This window comes from Lagopus muta, chromosome 1, assembly GCF_023343835.1.
Source record: "Lagopus muta isolate bLagMut1 chromosome 1, bLagMut1 primary, whole genome shotgun sequence".
Taxonomy (NCBI): Eukaryota; Metazoa; Chordata; class Aves; order Galliformes; family Phasianidae; genus Lagopus; species Lagopus muta.
The window spans coordinates 64,558,043-64,576,012 of NC_064433.1; the positions used below are offsets into that span (position 1 = coordinate 64,558,043).

The following is a 17,970-nucleotide window of genomic DNA, read 5'->3' on the forward strand; positions in this document are numbered from 1 at the left end:
TTTGTAGGTAAAGTCCAAAAAAAGGTAAGGATAGCATGCTGAAACTCAGGAGGTAAGTAATGAGCAGTCTAGAGAAAAAAAAAATGGAAATCTCGGAGATGCAAGTATAAATAGAAAACAGTTATGGTGAAGGGAACCATGGAGGAGATAGAACTAACTTTCTGCATCTCCAGAGACCAAAATGCATTCCTACAGAATCATGTCAACACAGGAACTAAACAATTTTGTCTGACTCTCAGGGACTCAAAGAAAATGGAGAGCTCTCCCACACAAGAGCTAGTTTCATGCTAGAGCTGAAACCCATAGTTTCTTCATTTAATCATCATATTAAGCAACAGATTTTACTGCATAAAGACTCTGGGATTTAATCTACTGCAACTACATGCCTGTGAAAATAACCAAGATTTGTATGTCTTAGGAAATTCTGCTCTGTACCCTCTGTGTAGAAATGCAAACAGGAGACTCTTGCAAGATCAATCATAATCATAAATTTTACTGCTCTGTTATTATACTTTATTTATTTATATATCCTGAAAGGACTGGAGATTGGGTATCTGACTAATGCTAGGGTGATAAATTGCTCAGAGAAGAAATCTAAACCTAACTGTGAGCTTCTTCCTCATCTAAACACATCCATCACATTCTAATAATTTGAAGAACAGTTCTAATCAAAAGCAGTCTGGACTTTTTTTAATCCAGACAACAGCATTCAATGCAGATTCGTTGCCCAAAATAAGATTTAGTTTGTTGGTCTGCATTACCATTAGAACTACAGAACTAGAACAAATCACTGCAACAGAAGCTTTTCTATTTCCTACAAAATCTTTTTTTTCCTCGAAGTTTGCATAATGATGTCTTATAACTGAAATCAAAATACTCACCAAATGAGCTGGCACAGAGTGTGCACTCATTTTACATGCTGGGTATGCACGATGCCCTGTGCCTCGAAACCTATTAAATATCTCTTCAAACAAATGCCTGTTATTTTGGACTGACAGAGGCATAAAGAAAGCATGTATTTGCCCTACCATTTTCCATTGTGGTTTGCTACGAAATATAAACACTGCTCATACATGAACACTGTTAACTATTTCACTGTAGCTAGAGGCTGGCAAGTGAGTAGACCTGAAAATCACACTGGTGATCTGCCAATCTGTTGATAAAACCATTTCATCTGGGAAAAAAAAATATGGTACCTTTAGCAATTTGGATTGTCAAGGTATTGTGGATTTCTCCTTTGCAAACAGTGTAAGTTTGATACTCCTATCCATGCAAGTCTACAGGGGTTATTTAGCCTGACCAATTTTTCAAAGTAAAGCTAACTTAGAAGACCTTACAAACAAAACTCAGGTACATCACATACCAGGTGAAACTTCAGCACAAAATATGTCTCAATAAAACCCAAATGCACAACCATAAATAATGATTATATTTTCTACGGATATATCACCCTTTGCCACCCAGTATCATTTTCTGTTCTTCTTGTTGTACCTGCTTGTGTTACTCACTTACAGATGCACTCTTTAAGCCCATGAATTTTTCTGTACCTTCTGTGTAAAGCTTTTACTTTTCAGTGTATCAAAGAGTATTGTTGAAGCCACAGAACTCTCCCTGTGCAGTTATCTTTTCCCAGTTTGCAACTAATAGTATTAAATCATATGGTAAATTCTTCTAGACATGTCCCACATTCTGAGCTGGCACAGCTTCTACTCTCCTGTCCCTCTTGCCTCATAGCCCCCAGGTTGTTCTAGAGGCTTATGGCAGCTATCTTACTATGCTGTAACTGAGCACAGGTAGAGTACTTGAAAGATGGAAATCACTGCTACTGGGAATAGGATCCTGCTGCAATCTGATACTACTACCTAAGAAATCAAAATAAAACAGAAGCAGCTGCCCACGTGAGCACAGTTAGGCAGCTGAAGCCATACAACAGAAAAGACTGTTATACCTTAACAAAACAAAACAAAAACAATTACCAGTGCTTCTAGTGAAGTACAGAATAGCAGCAAATTCCACAAATGAGACTAAGTTATAATCAAACAAGGAAAGACTGCTCCAAGTCTACACTATGATAAGAATATGAAAACCAGTTCTGATGGCAGTGCAAAAGGACCCAGTGCCCCCATTGTACCTCCTCTATGAGAATGGATCCCTTCCTCCCTTTTAACTCCATATCATTAGCACACAGACAGTTCCCAGTTGGCAAGCCATAGGGTATTGATTACCATTCCCACTCACCTTTGGTCCAGGCTGTACGTGATAGATGAGTGAGAGCTGTTGGCTCAAGAGAAGCAGCCCCACGCTGACTCCTAACAGCCCCAGAACTGCAGAGTTTGTCTCTGCTCCCCCACCCAAGTCTACCCTCTCCAGCAAAGCAGCAACATCCAAGTTCTGTGTTCAAGCTGCTCTCTCCTCTTTCAAAGAAAACTTACAAAAGCAGCTGCAAGCCCAGGAAGACAGCCAAGTTTGTTTGCCCTTGAAAGCAGGTGGTCATACGAGGCAAAAGACAAAAGGAACCGAAAACTCCTAAGGAAAAAAATATTCACTGCCCTCTAAGCATTATTTGGAAACTCGAGAAGCTGGGCAACAAAATGCTGTTTTCACAATCCCTATGTGAAGATTTGGTGGTTTGTTTTGTTTTTCTCCTTAGTTCACCACAAATAAAGAAATTACTAATGCAAGAACACACATATCGTCAAGGAAAAAACACCATATTGATGAGTTGAGGTTCACTCTCGTTAACATAATGTTTTAAAGAGACAAGTAGTTCCTTTACACAGTGCCGGAAATCCCCTTAGAATTAGAGTTACAGCCTCTATAAACCCAGGGTTAGCAAAGAAGGTAAAGGTCCGTATTTAAATAAGTTTCACAAAGGCAGACCTGAGATTATGAATGATCTCATACATACACACATATGTATATGTATCCATCTGGCCCAATTGCAATAATGTCCACAGGTGACTTTTACAAGTCAGCCAAAGGGCATTTCTACAGAATAAAACTTTCACGAAATAGAGGAGACAAGGACCAGCTACTTGGAGAGCAGGCCTTACTGAGATCTCCCCAAAGGTGGTGAAAAAGGAGACGGAGAAGCCTGCTTAGCCACCTCTTTCACATGAGAATTTCAAATGATGGCAGTATTGCAGCTGGCAGCATTTCATTGTGTGCTATGAAACCTCTGAAAACTACAACATAAATGACAAAGCAGAGAGTAAAGTATGCTCTAGTTCACAGCATGCTGTTCAATGGCCAGAGTGCAATGAATCCCTCTCTCCCTTGCCTGCTTCCCTTTTTCTGGAGAGCACTTTGGGCTGTACGCTGTCTTTACATCCCCTCATTTGTACTGATGGCAGAGGTAACCATGACCCAGGTGCAACACCTTGCACTTGGATTTGTTGAAACTCATGAGGCTCTCCTGGGCCTACTGCTCAATCCTGTCTAGGTCTCTCTGGATGGCATCCCATCCCTTGGCATGTCAACTGCTTGGTGTTATCCACAAACATGAAGAGGGTGCACTCAATCCCCCTGTCCATGTCACTGATGATGTTAAAGGGCACTTTAACCTCTTGATACTCACCCATGAGGGACAACACTCATCACTGATCTCCATCCAGTCATTGAGCCACTGACCATTAGTCACTAAATGTGATCTCGTAATTAGTTCCTTGTCCATCAAACAGTCCACCCATCAAATCCGTATCTTTCCAATTTGGAGAGAAGGAGGTCTTCTTTAGACTTGGCCAGGTAATAAATCTCTTCGAAGCTTTCAATGCTTAATGCATCTTATGCTCTTCAGCCACATATAAACTTCACGCATTCATAACACGTGTTGAACTTCTGTTCTATCTAGATGTAGGAGGAAACTGTCCAAACAGAAAATGTTCTAAATCTTTTACAAAATACGGTAATGAACCATGACCGATAATTTAAGATGAAATTTCTCCTGCCCCTAAACGCAGTTACCTGGACTCTAATTACTTGGCAGTAATATTAACTGCCCGTATTTGAGGTGTCAGTGCTTATGACAGTTTCATTGGGGCATTAAATGAAAAAGTGAGCAGTGACAATGGCTTTGCTTTCTGCTCAAAGGAAAAACTAAGGTGAAAAATCCTGGATACTGCTAAATTCACAACTGAAATTCACAGGAGATGTGGATGCTGGGCACCTCCCAGAAAAATGTGCAATATGTTAAAAATTGCATATCACTTAAGAAATTAATAATTCACACTCTTTAACATAGGCCAATTACCCACCTGCTTAAAGTCAACATGTGCTTCTGAGAAGTCAATATTTTTCCCATATTCATTCTGCCTTCAGTTCTTTTTCAGCTACAACCTTACTATCCCTGATGCTCCTGATGCTCCTCAATCTCAATGCCACTCCCTTTTGCACACTCTTTTCCCATACATGTTGAAGTCTGCATGTGATTCCATCTTTAACTTTTACCTGGCTAAAAAGGAAAAGTACACAGAACAATAACAAAATAATACAATTAAATAAAGATGTTATTTTCCACTCCTCTACACTGAAGCCTTTTTACAGGAATGTAGGAATAATGGTGCAATCCTTCAGTTTTGAGACAAGAGATGAGCAGTGTACAAGTACGAAAGGATTTCTTTTTGACAACCTAGAATTTACTTGTGGGCATGAATTTTCTTCCTATTCACAAGCTAGCTCCAGCCTTCAACAAACTTCTGTGTCACTTGGGGAAAAACAGAAGGCAAGAACTACTGCATCCCACTAACAATCTCATGAAGTGCTACTGAGTCAAAATTTTACACCAAACACTCAAACATCAAGTGAGATAGATAATATATGGCAGTGTAATTATGATTACACATTAACCAAAACAGTAACAATTTGTTTATTTTTTCTTTTTTCTTTTTTTAACAAAATGCCTTTAATTAAGGAAATTGAGAAATGAGAATGCTCCTAACATTATTTCTAGAGCTCACCAACTGGCTGAATTTGCTGGAAAAGATACAAAAATACTAGTCAGAACAAAGCAATGAAACTGAACAGCCATGCCTTCGGTGTTAAAACAACCTTTGAAGGAATCTTGCAGCGTTAGCTAACCCTAACACCAGATCAACTAGCTAAAACTCAACTCCTACTCACAGAAGACAGAAACTCATTTCCCTCTGTAGTTGCAGAGGGTAAGCCAAACCTCTGAGCTTTCCACCTGTCATTCCTAGGGAATCCTCTCACTGTCAGCTTTATACTCTCATTTCTCCAATTTTCCTCCAGTTAAGCTGAACAGCCAATAGATATATAAGATTCACATAAATAAATACCTGCTCCCTATTTAAGCATCGGCAGATGCAGCTGAATTTGGGCCCTGCTATGTATTTCTTTATACACTTGTTATCAGTATGAACTTCACAGATATTATTTGAAAATTGGAGTTGAGGGTTTTTCTGGTCCAGAAGAGCAAGACAGAAAGAAAAGTTAAAAGTAACAACAAATTAAAGGCATTCTTCTTCAACTCTTTTTGCCAATTACTAGGTGTCCTTGCCTCCTTTTTTTACGTCCAAAATCTGAAAGAGCTACATGATGCATAAACAGTGCTGCAAACTTTGTAACACTGCAGTGTCATTTACAGCTAGAAATACTCTTTCCTGCTTGAGATTTTGAGCAGGATTCATATAGCCATATACATGCTGCAGGAGAGTAAGAGCTGAATTTTCATCAGTGAATTCATTACACTGCTTGTTTAATCATAGTTACCTTTGAGTAAACTGTCATTACCAGACATACACGTGAAATTACAACCTTCAGGTCCATATGGTTTGCAATAAACAATCACTGGCTTTAATAATGTAATAATATAAATGTTTCATTTATTCATTTACTGGTATAATTATCTGTCTTTATTGCTTATTATCTCTGACACACTACTTAAAAAAAAATTCTATGAATATATGCTTTGGTATGTCTGAATTCTGAATTGATGTAGATTTAATAGATTATTGCAATATGAAAAATCTTTTACAGAATGTGATGAAATCCTGCTTGGAAAAACGTGTTTATTAGCAAGGGCTTTAGAGTGCCCATTAATGCAGACCAGAGACTCTTAAATCATTTAATGCAAAATATTATCTTACTCTTTTAAAGAGATATTATCTTATCTCTTTAGTTACCCTGTTAACACTAAAAAGGACTTGCTTGCTTTGTCAACTTACTAAATGTTCAACAAGAAATACTGGAGTGTATGAAAAGGCACTTTTTTTTTTTTTTTTTTTTGTTAAAATACCTTAAGGAGAAAGACTTATTTATGAATGAACCGAAAAAAAGATTAGGGAACTTTGGGGAGTTGGATTTAATGACCTTGAAAGGTCCCTTCCTACTTAAACAATTCTATGATGACAGTTTTTCCCAGTTTTATTTGGGCAAATGTAAATGCTACTTAACATAGTTATGGTAAACAATGTCAGAATCTGGCCAGGAAATATTGTTACATATTACAGAATTATATAATGCCTTGGGTTGTAAGGGACCTTAAAGCCTGGTCTAGTGGTTGGCGACCCTGCACGTAGCAGGGGGATTGAAACTAGATGATTATTGTGGTCCTTTTCAACCCAGGCCATTCCATGATTCTATAATCCAGTTCCAACCCCGTGCTGTGGGCAGGGCTGCCACCCACCAGCTCAGGCTGCCCAGGGCCCCATCCAACCTGGCCCTGAGCACCTCCAGGGATGGGGCACCCACAGCTTCTCTGGGCAGACTGTACTGGTCCCTCACTGCCCTCTCAGTAAAAAATTTCTTCCTAACTCCTAACCGAAATCCCTCTCTTATAGTTTGAAACCAGTTCCCCTTGTCCTATCACTATTAAACTGCAAGAAATTCATTTCCCTCCTGCTTATAAGCTCTCTTCATGTACTGGAAGGTTGCAATGAGATGCCAGAGCCTTCTCTTTCTCCAAGCCAAACAAGCACAGCTCCCTCAACTTTTCTTACATATTGTAAAACAGTATGTATATAAAAATAGAGATGTATTGTTATGGATCTTTTTAAACAAGAAATCTACTCCTTGACTTTGTAAACTGAGATGGCTTAAAGTCAAAAGAACTGTGCTGATTCACACTCCTGGTTCAGTCACAAATGAATACACAGGAATTCTGTATTTACTTAGGAAAAAATCCAAAAGTATTAAAAAAGGAAAAGGGAAACAAAAACAAAAACCAACAAACAGAATGTATCTTGAAAGATACTGGTCAGATGTGGATTTTTGAAGGCAATGTCCTTATTATCTTTACTTACTTAAGGCTCCGTTTTCTGGTCCCAGTAAAATGATTGTTAAGATCATGGTTATTCTATCAAAACAGGTTTTGATTTTAAACCTTGACCACTAAATTTAAAATGCTATAAATTCTACCCAGAAGATAGGACCATGCTGACCTTTTCAAAGAAATTATATGACAAAGGAGAAACCAATTCTGATAGCTTTCTGCTATTAGAAAAAAATTACATGTTGAGCCTCTGATGCACCAGCAGAGTTAAATGACAGCATCTGTGTTAAAATGAATCATCAAAAGGGACCAGTGTAAAAAACATTGCGGAAGAGTTTCTCCCTCTGCAAATGATTCATGTATCTAATCTTAGGGAGGGGAAAAAAAAGATAGGAAGTTAGAAAACTCTGCAGTTGGAAAATGAGAGGCCAGAAGAAAGGAAGCAGGCTTATTGGCTTTTTTGATAGGTAATTGTATACTGACTATACCTGCACAGAAAATGAAATATTGCTTGTTATATGGATTATTGCCGAGTTGTACAAAAAGTGTTGCAACATTCACAATTATTTGTCTCAACTTAATACTATTCATAGTTTGAGGAGATTAGTTAGGTATAGGTTATCTAAGATGGCAGACTCTAAAAGTCTTCCCACAAGCACTAAAGATGCACTTGACATTTTCCTCTGCATCAGATGTGCAAGAAACATCATACAGCCAAATGGTCACCATTCCTCTGCTCTTATTCATACTGGAATTAATGTTACATAGTGGCACAATAAAATAACAAGATGAGAAGCAAAACCCTTAAGGCCTAGCATGGAATAAATCTCAGAGTTAACAGCAGAACTTTCAGAGCACAGGAAGGAAGATGCACTTGACTTGCTAAGGAAAATACACACTAGTCTAGACATTTATGCAATACAGAATTCTGAAACTCAGCATTTCAAAAATAAGTTTTTTCTAAATATTTTATGAAGTTACTCAGCCTAATTTTCCTTGCAGCCTCAGTCTTGTGCTGCTGGAATCATGATCTGTAAGACTTTAATGGAACATTTTTAAAGTAATGGGATGTTTTTATTTTATCTGTGAGAGCATCCAATTTTTCTATTGGGATCTCTGTGCTAAAGACAAAGATGTTACAAGTAAGTTACGGCCCATCCAAATCCCTGCAATTAAAGCCTCCAGGTATTTCCTTATAGTTGAAGTGCTAGATTTTTCTAAGCCCATAGTTCCAAAGATGTAAGGGAGGTAAGTGGAATATATTTCTAGCTGCAAAGATCACTCAACCAGTACATCTGATGAGTAATCTCCTGGCCTGCATTTGTAAAAATAGTGATATATCTCCTACAATTTCATTTATTTCCACAAAGGGTTATTTCTGAGGTTACTCTATCCTCCCAGAAGAATGAGATTTGAGCTGCACATGATACTTGCAGAGGTTTCCTGCCTTAAAAACTTCTCAATTGCTCAGCATTTACACTGCCATTGCTGTCAGAAAACATGGTCAGAGAAGGAAGATCAGTCCTCAGAGAGGATGACCAAATGTCATTGAAGTTTTGGATATCAAAGGAAAACATACATATCTACTTAGGGAGTAAGAGCAATTCCCTAAACGTGGCAACATTTATTCAATCTGCTTTGTATCCAACATCAGCCAGCACTGTTTTTTCAGGTGCAAGCTTCAAATTTATCCAGAGCTACATGTTGGCAAAACAAAGCATGCAAAAAGAAAAAATGAAAAAGAAACATCCCAAAAAACAATTTTCTTTTCTGGAATTCAAGAGTTGAGCCCTTTAAATAAAGAATAATGTGTTCTGTAACTGTGAAAAAAAAAAATTACAGCCACTAAAGAATACTTCCTATCATTTCTATGTCTCTGCAGACAGCCCAAAGCATGTGGTGTCAATTTCACAAAGTCCTCCATTACAGCAAGTTGAAATAATCTTACCATTTCTGTACAGATGAAAAGAAAGTCACACACAAATATTATCTTTTTCAACCCCCTAGTCTGAAGACTTAGGATGACCAACGTCCATTTCCAGAACTACAAATCACAGTGTGACTTGCTGTCACCTGTCCACCTGTGAAAATGTGTAAAGCCTATTGAGAACCTGAAAGTGGCTACAATATACCACGAAGTAACACACACAGAACACTATAAAAAGCAGAAAAATAAACGAGTTAAGTAAAGAAACTTAAATCTATTTTATACTCGTGAGCCTACTAAACAGTCTAGATTGTAAACATTATCTCTGCAAGATTCTTAACCAGAGACCGTGAGAGCCTGAAAGAATGTTCCCAAGGAAATTCACTTTGTGTCCTTTCTAAGTTTATGTAATTTTTAGACACTGGAAGAGCCTTTGATCCAAGACTGTATTACTGAACACGTACACACACAGAGGAAGTACACTGTATTTCATTTCTGTTGCACAGGATATTTTTAAACTTACAGTCAGAGCTTTAAAAACAACCACATACATAGAATTACCTGCATATACCCCAATTTGCCATACTTTACAGACGTCACACGTTACTACCTTGTAACAAATTTAATATTTCAGTGTTTTAAAATACCACATAGAAATTATGCACCAAATTAGATTAGTAAAGGCAAAGTATCTGTGAAAGCAAAGCAGGAAATAAATACAATGTGCAATATACACTACAGTTGTTCATCATAAGGCCCTGAAGAAATGATTAAAGATAACGCAGTTCACAGAAGAAATTTCTGTCTTTGACGGTTCCATTTATCAACAAACAAGTTTAGCTCCATGACAAGACTACATTAAAAGAACTATTAAGTTAAATGTTACCAAATGCTGTTTTGTTTTTGCTATCAAAACTTGTTGCTGTCAGAACCGCTAGCAATGTCACAGGCTTGTACAGATAGAATCAAAACTGGTTGTTTTAAGCTATTATTAAAACACTGTTTACACACAGCATGGATAGAAGTTATTTTCCATTATCTTCTGCCTCTAAGACAAGCCAGGGAATAGAAAAAACCTTCAAAAATTAAAGGTTAAGTCTTTATCATAGATGAAAATCACCCTGAGGAGGATCATTTGTACTGGACTAAATCACTGGTGAACAACTTGTGTATATTCTGTTGATATGCTGAGCTGTCTGGTCACATCAACAGAACAACAATGCTAGGACCAGTTGCAGCAATACTGCTAGGATGGACACCTGAAACTGATCTGTGGAAGCAAAATGTTCAAAACACCTGGTTAAGTATTGTCCATAGAATTAACTTACGTATTATTTATCATTTCTTCCAGGTCAACAAAGTAAAAAAAACAATTGATCTATTGGCAGAAGGGATAAATGGGCATCTCTGACTGCCTTTAATCTACCAGTAGCCTCCTGGGTTGACACTAGTGGACTTTGTCGAAAGAAAGCTGCAAACTCATTGGAAGGTCAGCTCATATCCTCTGTTCAGCAGTCCCTGCAGCAAGCTAATTTCAGCACTGCACCTGGACTTGACTTCAGCAGGAACTCATTGCCTGACTCCAAAAGGTAGCCCAGAAGGAAATTAACCTTAGCAAAACAGATAACCAGGGGACCAGGAGATGAGTAAGAAGTGGGAAGAACTGAGAATGAACTAAAACATGCAGATTGGTTGTACTAATATTTCTGTCAGGCTTAATTTCCATGTCTGGCCTCACCTGGGACACCCTCTGCACAGGAGCCCTATTGACAATATTGCCTTTGTTTTGGTGCACCTGGTTCCTGGCTGATTCTCAGGTTTCTGCTGCAGTCACGCCTCATGATGGACACACATGGACTGCCTGAACGGACCTGGCTCATCACCACTCCTAGCCAACCTCTCCACAGTGACTATCTTGTAGAGCTGTGGCTGTGGGTGAGAGAAAAGCCTACCTGTGGTCTCCCATGAGATCTCATTCAATACTTTGCTGCTGACTTGCTAATCGAGTATTTCCGTCAGCTTTGAATGCTAGTTAAAAATAAATAAATAAATAAAAAGTTTGGATAAAATGTTGTTCTGAAAACATTATTTCTAAGGCGGTCGGGAGACCAGAAAACAGAGAGTGATATTTGTGATACTTGCTGTCTAGCCGCTGCTAGAATGCAAGAGAGGAATGAATAAACACACATACAAAAATAATGCTATGGAAAAAAAAAAAAAATTTCTTTCCTGAAAGAAAATAATTTCCCAAAGCTAAATTACAAGCCAGACAATTTGCTGAGGTGGTGCTGTTCTTGACCTAGCTGGAAACAGCCTTCGCCTCAGCCATCACGCTCTGTCCAGGGGCAGTGCAGGTGACAAACAGAAGCCAGTGGTTGTCAACTGAGCAGCATCAAAACCTCTGATACTGTAAATTGCCCCTACAGAACTAATCCAGCCTTACGTATGCAGGCATAATTAATGTGAAGTGACACAACTGTGATCTGATAATGAGGTAACAGAAGTGTCAGAGTGCTTTCCGGTGCAGAGATAAATGATGTCATTTCTATTTCAGGAGGTTTGAGGTAGAAGAAAGCTTCAACCGCACATAGTGCCAAAGAGAAAAGGTATTATATCCAAGAATAAGAAAAAATATTAAGCTACAGCTATATTGTAAATTACCCACACAAACATTTGGGCTTGTATTCTTGTGCTATGCTATTTCATTGTGCATACACTGTCTACACCTCTATTCTTTGTATGGATCCTGTCTGAGACCACAAGTGATACCTAGGTATATGGGCATCCCAACTATTGTTTCACCCTCAACACGGTTGTTTCACAAAGTGTTTACAAGGTGGCTGGGCACTACAGGACTTGGATAGTCCTTCAACAGCATTCAGGAAGTTTACTGTACACCGTATCCGGATCTTCTTTGACTCCAGTACGTGCTTTCCTATTGTCTTCTACTACCCAAGCATTTGGTAGCTTGACCAACAGATTGTTGAAGACTACCAGGAAAGATTCTAGACTGCAGCTCATCCCTGCTCTGCCAAGTCAAAGATGTTTCTGGTATGCAGTTGGCTAAGAAGCCAAATGCATGAATTGCTGGTGACAGCAAGAGGTAGGTTTTAGGCCTCACAAATGAAAAGTAAATTACAGTTCTAGCAGGGCTTATGCCCTGATAAAGAGGTACATTTTCCTCCTGAGGAAAGGGTCCATGCCAGTGCTGACTAGACCAAGCACCAGTAAGGGTGACTGTGTATGTATGGGCAGACAGACGTTCACATGCCTCTTGCAACTTGATCCTCAATAAGCCATGCCAGAAATTTGATAATTCCAGCTTTTACCATCAGAACTCACACACTGTCTGAGAATTCATGAATTCACTTGCATTTTCCTCCAAAACTACATGGGACAAATAATTAACCATTGCATTATTCAACCACAAGTACCAGAAAAGGTAATAAGGAGAAAAGATGATGAACTAGCAGTAAGCCCCCATGTTTTCTCATTGTGCAGGTTACAAGTTTCAAGAATGCTTGATAGAGGATAAGAAAGAATATTGTCTGTGTCTAGCAGTCAGTAAATCCAGTTAAAGTGTTCATATGTTTCTCCTCCTATGTTTAGAAATTCTATTTGCGTAGGTATTCCATAGAATCATAGAATCATGAAATCATTGAAGTTGGAAAGAATCCTTAAAGGCCATCTAGTCCAACCCCCCTGCAATGATCAGGGACACCTGCAGCAGATCAGGCTGCTCAAGAGCCCCATCCAACCTGACCTTGAATGTCTCCAAGGACAGGGCATCCACCATTTCCCTGGGCAATCTGTGCCAGTGCCTCAACACCATTACTGTAAGGAACTTTTTCCTTATTTCCAACATAAATCTCCCCTCTTTTAGTTTGAAATCATTTCCTTTTGTCCTATCCCATCAGACCCTACTAAAGAATCTGTCCCCTTCTTTTTTAAAACCTCCCTTTACATACTGAATGGTTGCTATCAGTCTCCCCAGTGCATCCTCTTCTCCACCTCTCTCACAGGCTCTCCTCACAGGGGAAGTGTTCCATCCCTTGGATCATTTCCTGTTGTCCAGTCAGTTCTAAAGAACTGGGAAGCTGCCAATTTTTCATTTTTAAAAGTTAGCATTTGCACAAGGCAAAGAAACAATAACCCGGTCACCCACAGGGTGTTATATTAATATTTTATTTGGCAAATACATCAATCCTTACCCCAGAACAAATCATACTATTAATGAAGTAAAATATTCCCCATGCAGATCAGCAGCTCCTTCATACCAGGAGCTTAAAAATAAGTGCATTGTCTACTTAAAGAACAAAAAATACGCCTTGCAAAATAGTACAAAAGCTCTCACGGTGTTTCATACCCCAAATTAGCTACAAGCGCCTAACAAACAAAGCATTAAAAGGGTTTTATCTGGCATAAATGAGTACACAGTGCATTACTAACTTCCTATCTCTCTCAGGACTCTAGGGCATTATTGATAACGAAAGCATTCTCTGTCTGGAATTAATTAAAGACACCATCAGGATCACAGGTCCTCTCAGCCATGTCTCATGAAAAACATGGGACTCATGCTCCTGTTCTTCCACTTCATGCCTCTCACTGCAGTGTCAACACTTTTCTATCACTGTAATGTCCACTTTTCTTTGTCCTCCAGGCACTTGATGGTGTAGTACAGGTGATCAATGCACCTCTAAAGGAGAAAGTGAATGAAACAGTGCAGTAGTTGGAGCGACATAATCAACTGCAGAGGAGTGCTTCTGCCACGTGAGTTAATGAGCAGCTATACAGTAACCATTTGACTGGCATCTGTCTCCAGCATGCAGTTTGCCAGAAGAATTCCACCCACTGGGTTTGTTTCCCACTTGCCATACACTGTGCAGAACACAGCAAGCTGCATCATGCAGGTGCCATATGCAGTGCATGCATCCGAGCAGCTGTGCACATTTCACCAGTTCTTGTTTTCCAATAACTGCAGTTACAGCAACTGCCGTGAATGGGACTGGTCCTGGACATGTTACTGTACTATTAATTTATTTTTGAGTATAATAGGTCAAAATGATAATGCTTGGCACAAAAGCATTTCCTGGAAGAAAATTATAGTAGTAATCACTTAAAAAAATACAGAAAACATATTAAACTTGGATATATTGTAACAGAGAGGTGGAAAATAATGTTTTGGGATCCCACTGTTGGTGTTTCCATTGTGGATTAGCTGTGGCAACAGTTTTGTAACGTGTACCAGCAGCAAGTGGTTCTGAAGACTTTAGCTCACATCAAGGTAGAAATCAATGAAAAGCTGCCTAATAAATGCACTTGCAGCAGTTGTATGACACAAAACAGGCAATGGTCACCATGAACTGAGAAAACAGTTAAAGAGAGAACTTGGGTGGGGCAGTTCCAAATATGATACAGACTAGGAGAAGAGCTCATTGAGAGCAGCCCAGTGGAGAAGGACTTGGGGGTCCTGATGGATGAAAAGCTGGAAATGAGCCAGCAGTGTGTATTTGCAGCCTGGAAGGCCAACATTATGAAGAGCCCTCACAGAAGTCCCATCTAATACTGTACAACTTTGGGATTCCACTGGAGAGATGTTCTAAGATTTTCTATTCTATCCTTTGTTTCTTTATAGTGTTAGCTCCAATAAATGGCATTTTGAGTCATACTTTACAGAGCCTGAGTGCCTTTGCTACTGGAATCGTAATGAACCAGCACCTCCTAGTGCCAAAACATTCAGATGTTATCCCAGAAGCAAGTCTATAGTTTTAAAAATAAATCAGATTTACAGCATTATTATTTCAGTAATATTATATCTTCTGTCTTTCATGTGAAGCAAGTACTAACTGACAACAAAATTGTCTTGGAATCTTTAATGTCACTGAGCCTATAAAATGTTTTGTGGTCTCTTATGGCTTTATCACTTCTCTGATTCCCTACCGAAGGCCACTCAAATAATGTGTGATTTTCAGTTCATCTTTATCATTCTGTCAGTGGACTGAGCGCTTCTTGCCTCCCTCTGCTGTTTCACTCTGAACAACCTTTCCATCTGTTTGAGGAACTGAAGACAATGAAAGAAAAGAATTCCTTGTAGTATTTAGTGCTATCAAGATTTTACTGTCATGATCCATACTTTAATTCATTATTTGTGACTGGTACATTAGTCATATCCCCTGACAAAGCCTGCCTAAATCGAGAAAAGCCCAAACACGCTTACAGAAAAGGGCAGACGATGGAAATATGAAATGCATCCCCACTGGCAGGCAGCACAGTCTGCTTTTCACAATTAGAGCTGTGATAGATGGACTTGCACTGTTCTAAAGTGTGATGGCAATTTAGCAGAGGACAGGGTAGCAGTGACCCAGTCAACCTGTTACTGCATGTCATTTTATAGAAAATAGGGACATAGAAAAATCATTTTGCTTTACAGACAAATGGATTTCTTCCAGTTTTTTTACAGACTCCTCCAAGTAAATAACTTACCCATTTATGCACTGGAGAGAAGTTTACAATGCCCATCCCCACTATTCAAGTAAGCAAACCTCTGGAGAAGGGAAAAGATGGGAGTTGGCGAGAAAGGCTCCTGTCCCACTTAAGTTGCTTGCATCTATAGAAAAGGTTCACAGTCCTCAAAGCTGAAAAAGAGTCAGATGTGCCTATAAGCAAAGATCTGGTCCATTTAACTCTACATCGTGCAAAATCTTCAGCAAGAAAGAGCAGGTTTCTGCAGTGGGTGTGCACAGGCACCTCCATGTGCAGTGGATATGCACAAGGTGCACAGGCACCTCCACCTGTTGACCTGATCTATCAACTACATGTCTGTGATGTCTGCTAGGGTACCAGACCTGGGATATGGTGGAAGGACTGCCAAAGTTTGTCTGACTACTGCCTCCTGCTTTTATTTCATATTCAATATCTTTGATCATGATCTGGATGACGGGACAGAGCATACACTCAACCAATTTTCTGATGACATGAGACTGGGAGGAGAAGCCGATACATCAGAGGGTTGTGGTGCCATCCAGAGGCATGTTAACAGCCTAATGAAATAGGGTGACAGGAATTTCATGAAGGCCAGCAAGTACAGTGTCCTGCACATGGGTAGGAACAATTCCAGGTGCCAAGAAACGCTGGAGGTGACCTAGATGGAAAGAAGCTTTGAAGAAAAGGATCTGGGGATCCTAGTGTACACCAAATTGAATATGAGTCAGCACAATGCCTTCGACACAAAGAAGACCAAAGGTATTTGAAGCTGCATTATGCAAAGTATTGCCAGCAGACTGAGGGAAGTGATCCTTCCCCTCCAGCACTGGTGAAACTGTATCTGGAGTCTTGCGTCCAGTTTTGTGCGCCCCAGCACAACAAAGACATGAACACTCTGGGAAGAGTCCAACAAAGGGCAATGAAGATGATTAAGGAGTGCATTTCATCCATAAAAGGAGGCTGAGAGATCTGGAACTTCAGCCAAGAGAAGAGATGGCTCAGGGGAGATATCATGGATTTGTTAAATATCTGAAGGGAGAGCACAAGCTGGAAAGCAGAAGGTTCGCTCTGAACACCAGGAAACACTTCTGTGCTATGTGGGTGATGGAGCACTGGCACAGGTAGTTCAGAGAGGCTGTGGAGTCTTATCATTTGAGACCTTTAGAAACTGTCTGGACATGGTCCTGAGCAACCTGCTCTGGGTGACACTTCTTGAGCAGCAATTTGGATCAGATGGACCCAAAAGTTCTTTCCAAGAGCAGCCATTCTTTGTGAAGGCTTATGCAGTGACATGGGCACGTGATGGGTGCACAGTGACTCCTCAGAATATTAGGAGTCCTAGTTTAACAAATAATAAAACCTGCTTAATAGCAGTCATCTACTTGCATAGTCTTACATCCTCTGCTATTCCTCTTACACATATGCACTAAGAAGCTTGGCAAAAAGTCGCATGAATGCATTTGCAATATGTTACTGATACTAAAGACAAATTAATTGTATTCCCTATACAAATTAAATACTAGCACATCTCATAAAGTTTTCTACATTTAACATCCATGTTCTGTCAGTTAGGAACTAAGGACTTTGTTCACTAATTGTGAACAAATATTTTCAGTCCTAATTTGCCTCATTGTCTGAAATGGTTTTTTACATTTTTTCATGAATAGAAGCAATGACTTTTTTTAGTTTGCTCAAGCAAATGCTCTAAGTAAAATGAGTTATCTTGTCATTTATCATAAACTGGAAATGAAATCCTTGGAGGGTACGCTTTTACTTGGTGACGCAAGTCTGTCCAATTTTTTTTTTGTACTGTTTGGGTCAGGTCATCTACTCAAGTAATTTATAGTGGAATGGGATGTATTCAGAGAACAAAACCTAGTTTGTGATCAAAATGGTCAGCAATTGCCTGAACTATGATATTACCTCCAGTGCTACATAAAAGTGTCTTTTTTAAAAAGACAAAATGAAAGTATTTGTAACTAACTACCATCAGGAAGTCACTGTTTGGAGGACTGATTAAAGTCCTGATAGAAACAGCCTGAAAAGACAACAGCTTTGAAATAGTGTCACTTCCGTGGTGTACACAATGAGTAGTCTCATCTTTTCTTCCAAGAGAGAAAAAAATAAGTGTTGAAAATTTGTATTAAAATTAAGAATGGACTTATATGCTGAAAAGTCCAAGATAAACTGGATTGTATAAGCTTGAATCCATTTTAAGTAAATAATATACAACAATTGGCACTGCTGGGCAGTTTACCTGCCCAAAAATAAAAAATAACAAAAATAAATAAATAAATTAATAATAATAATAAAAAAAAAACGAAAGAAAACC

General features: G+C 39.1%; 1 protein-coding gene across 2 annotated transcripts in view; it reads right to left on the bottom strand.

Moving 5' to 3' along the window:
- SLCO1A2 (solute carrier organic anion transporter family member 1A2) overlaps window positions 1-2,424 on the bottom strand; it is a 51,079-nt gene extending 48,655 nt beyond the window's left edge. For both annotated transcript variants that reach the window (XM_048962222.1, XM_048962201.1), the window contains exon 1: window positions 2,239-2,424. The gene's annotated coding sequence lies outside the window, so the exon portion shown is untranslated. The remainder of the gene's footprint in view (window positions 1-2,238) is intronic.
- Between the last annotated feature and the right edge of the window lie 15,546 nt (window positions 2,425-17,970).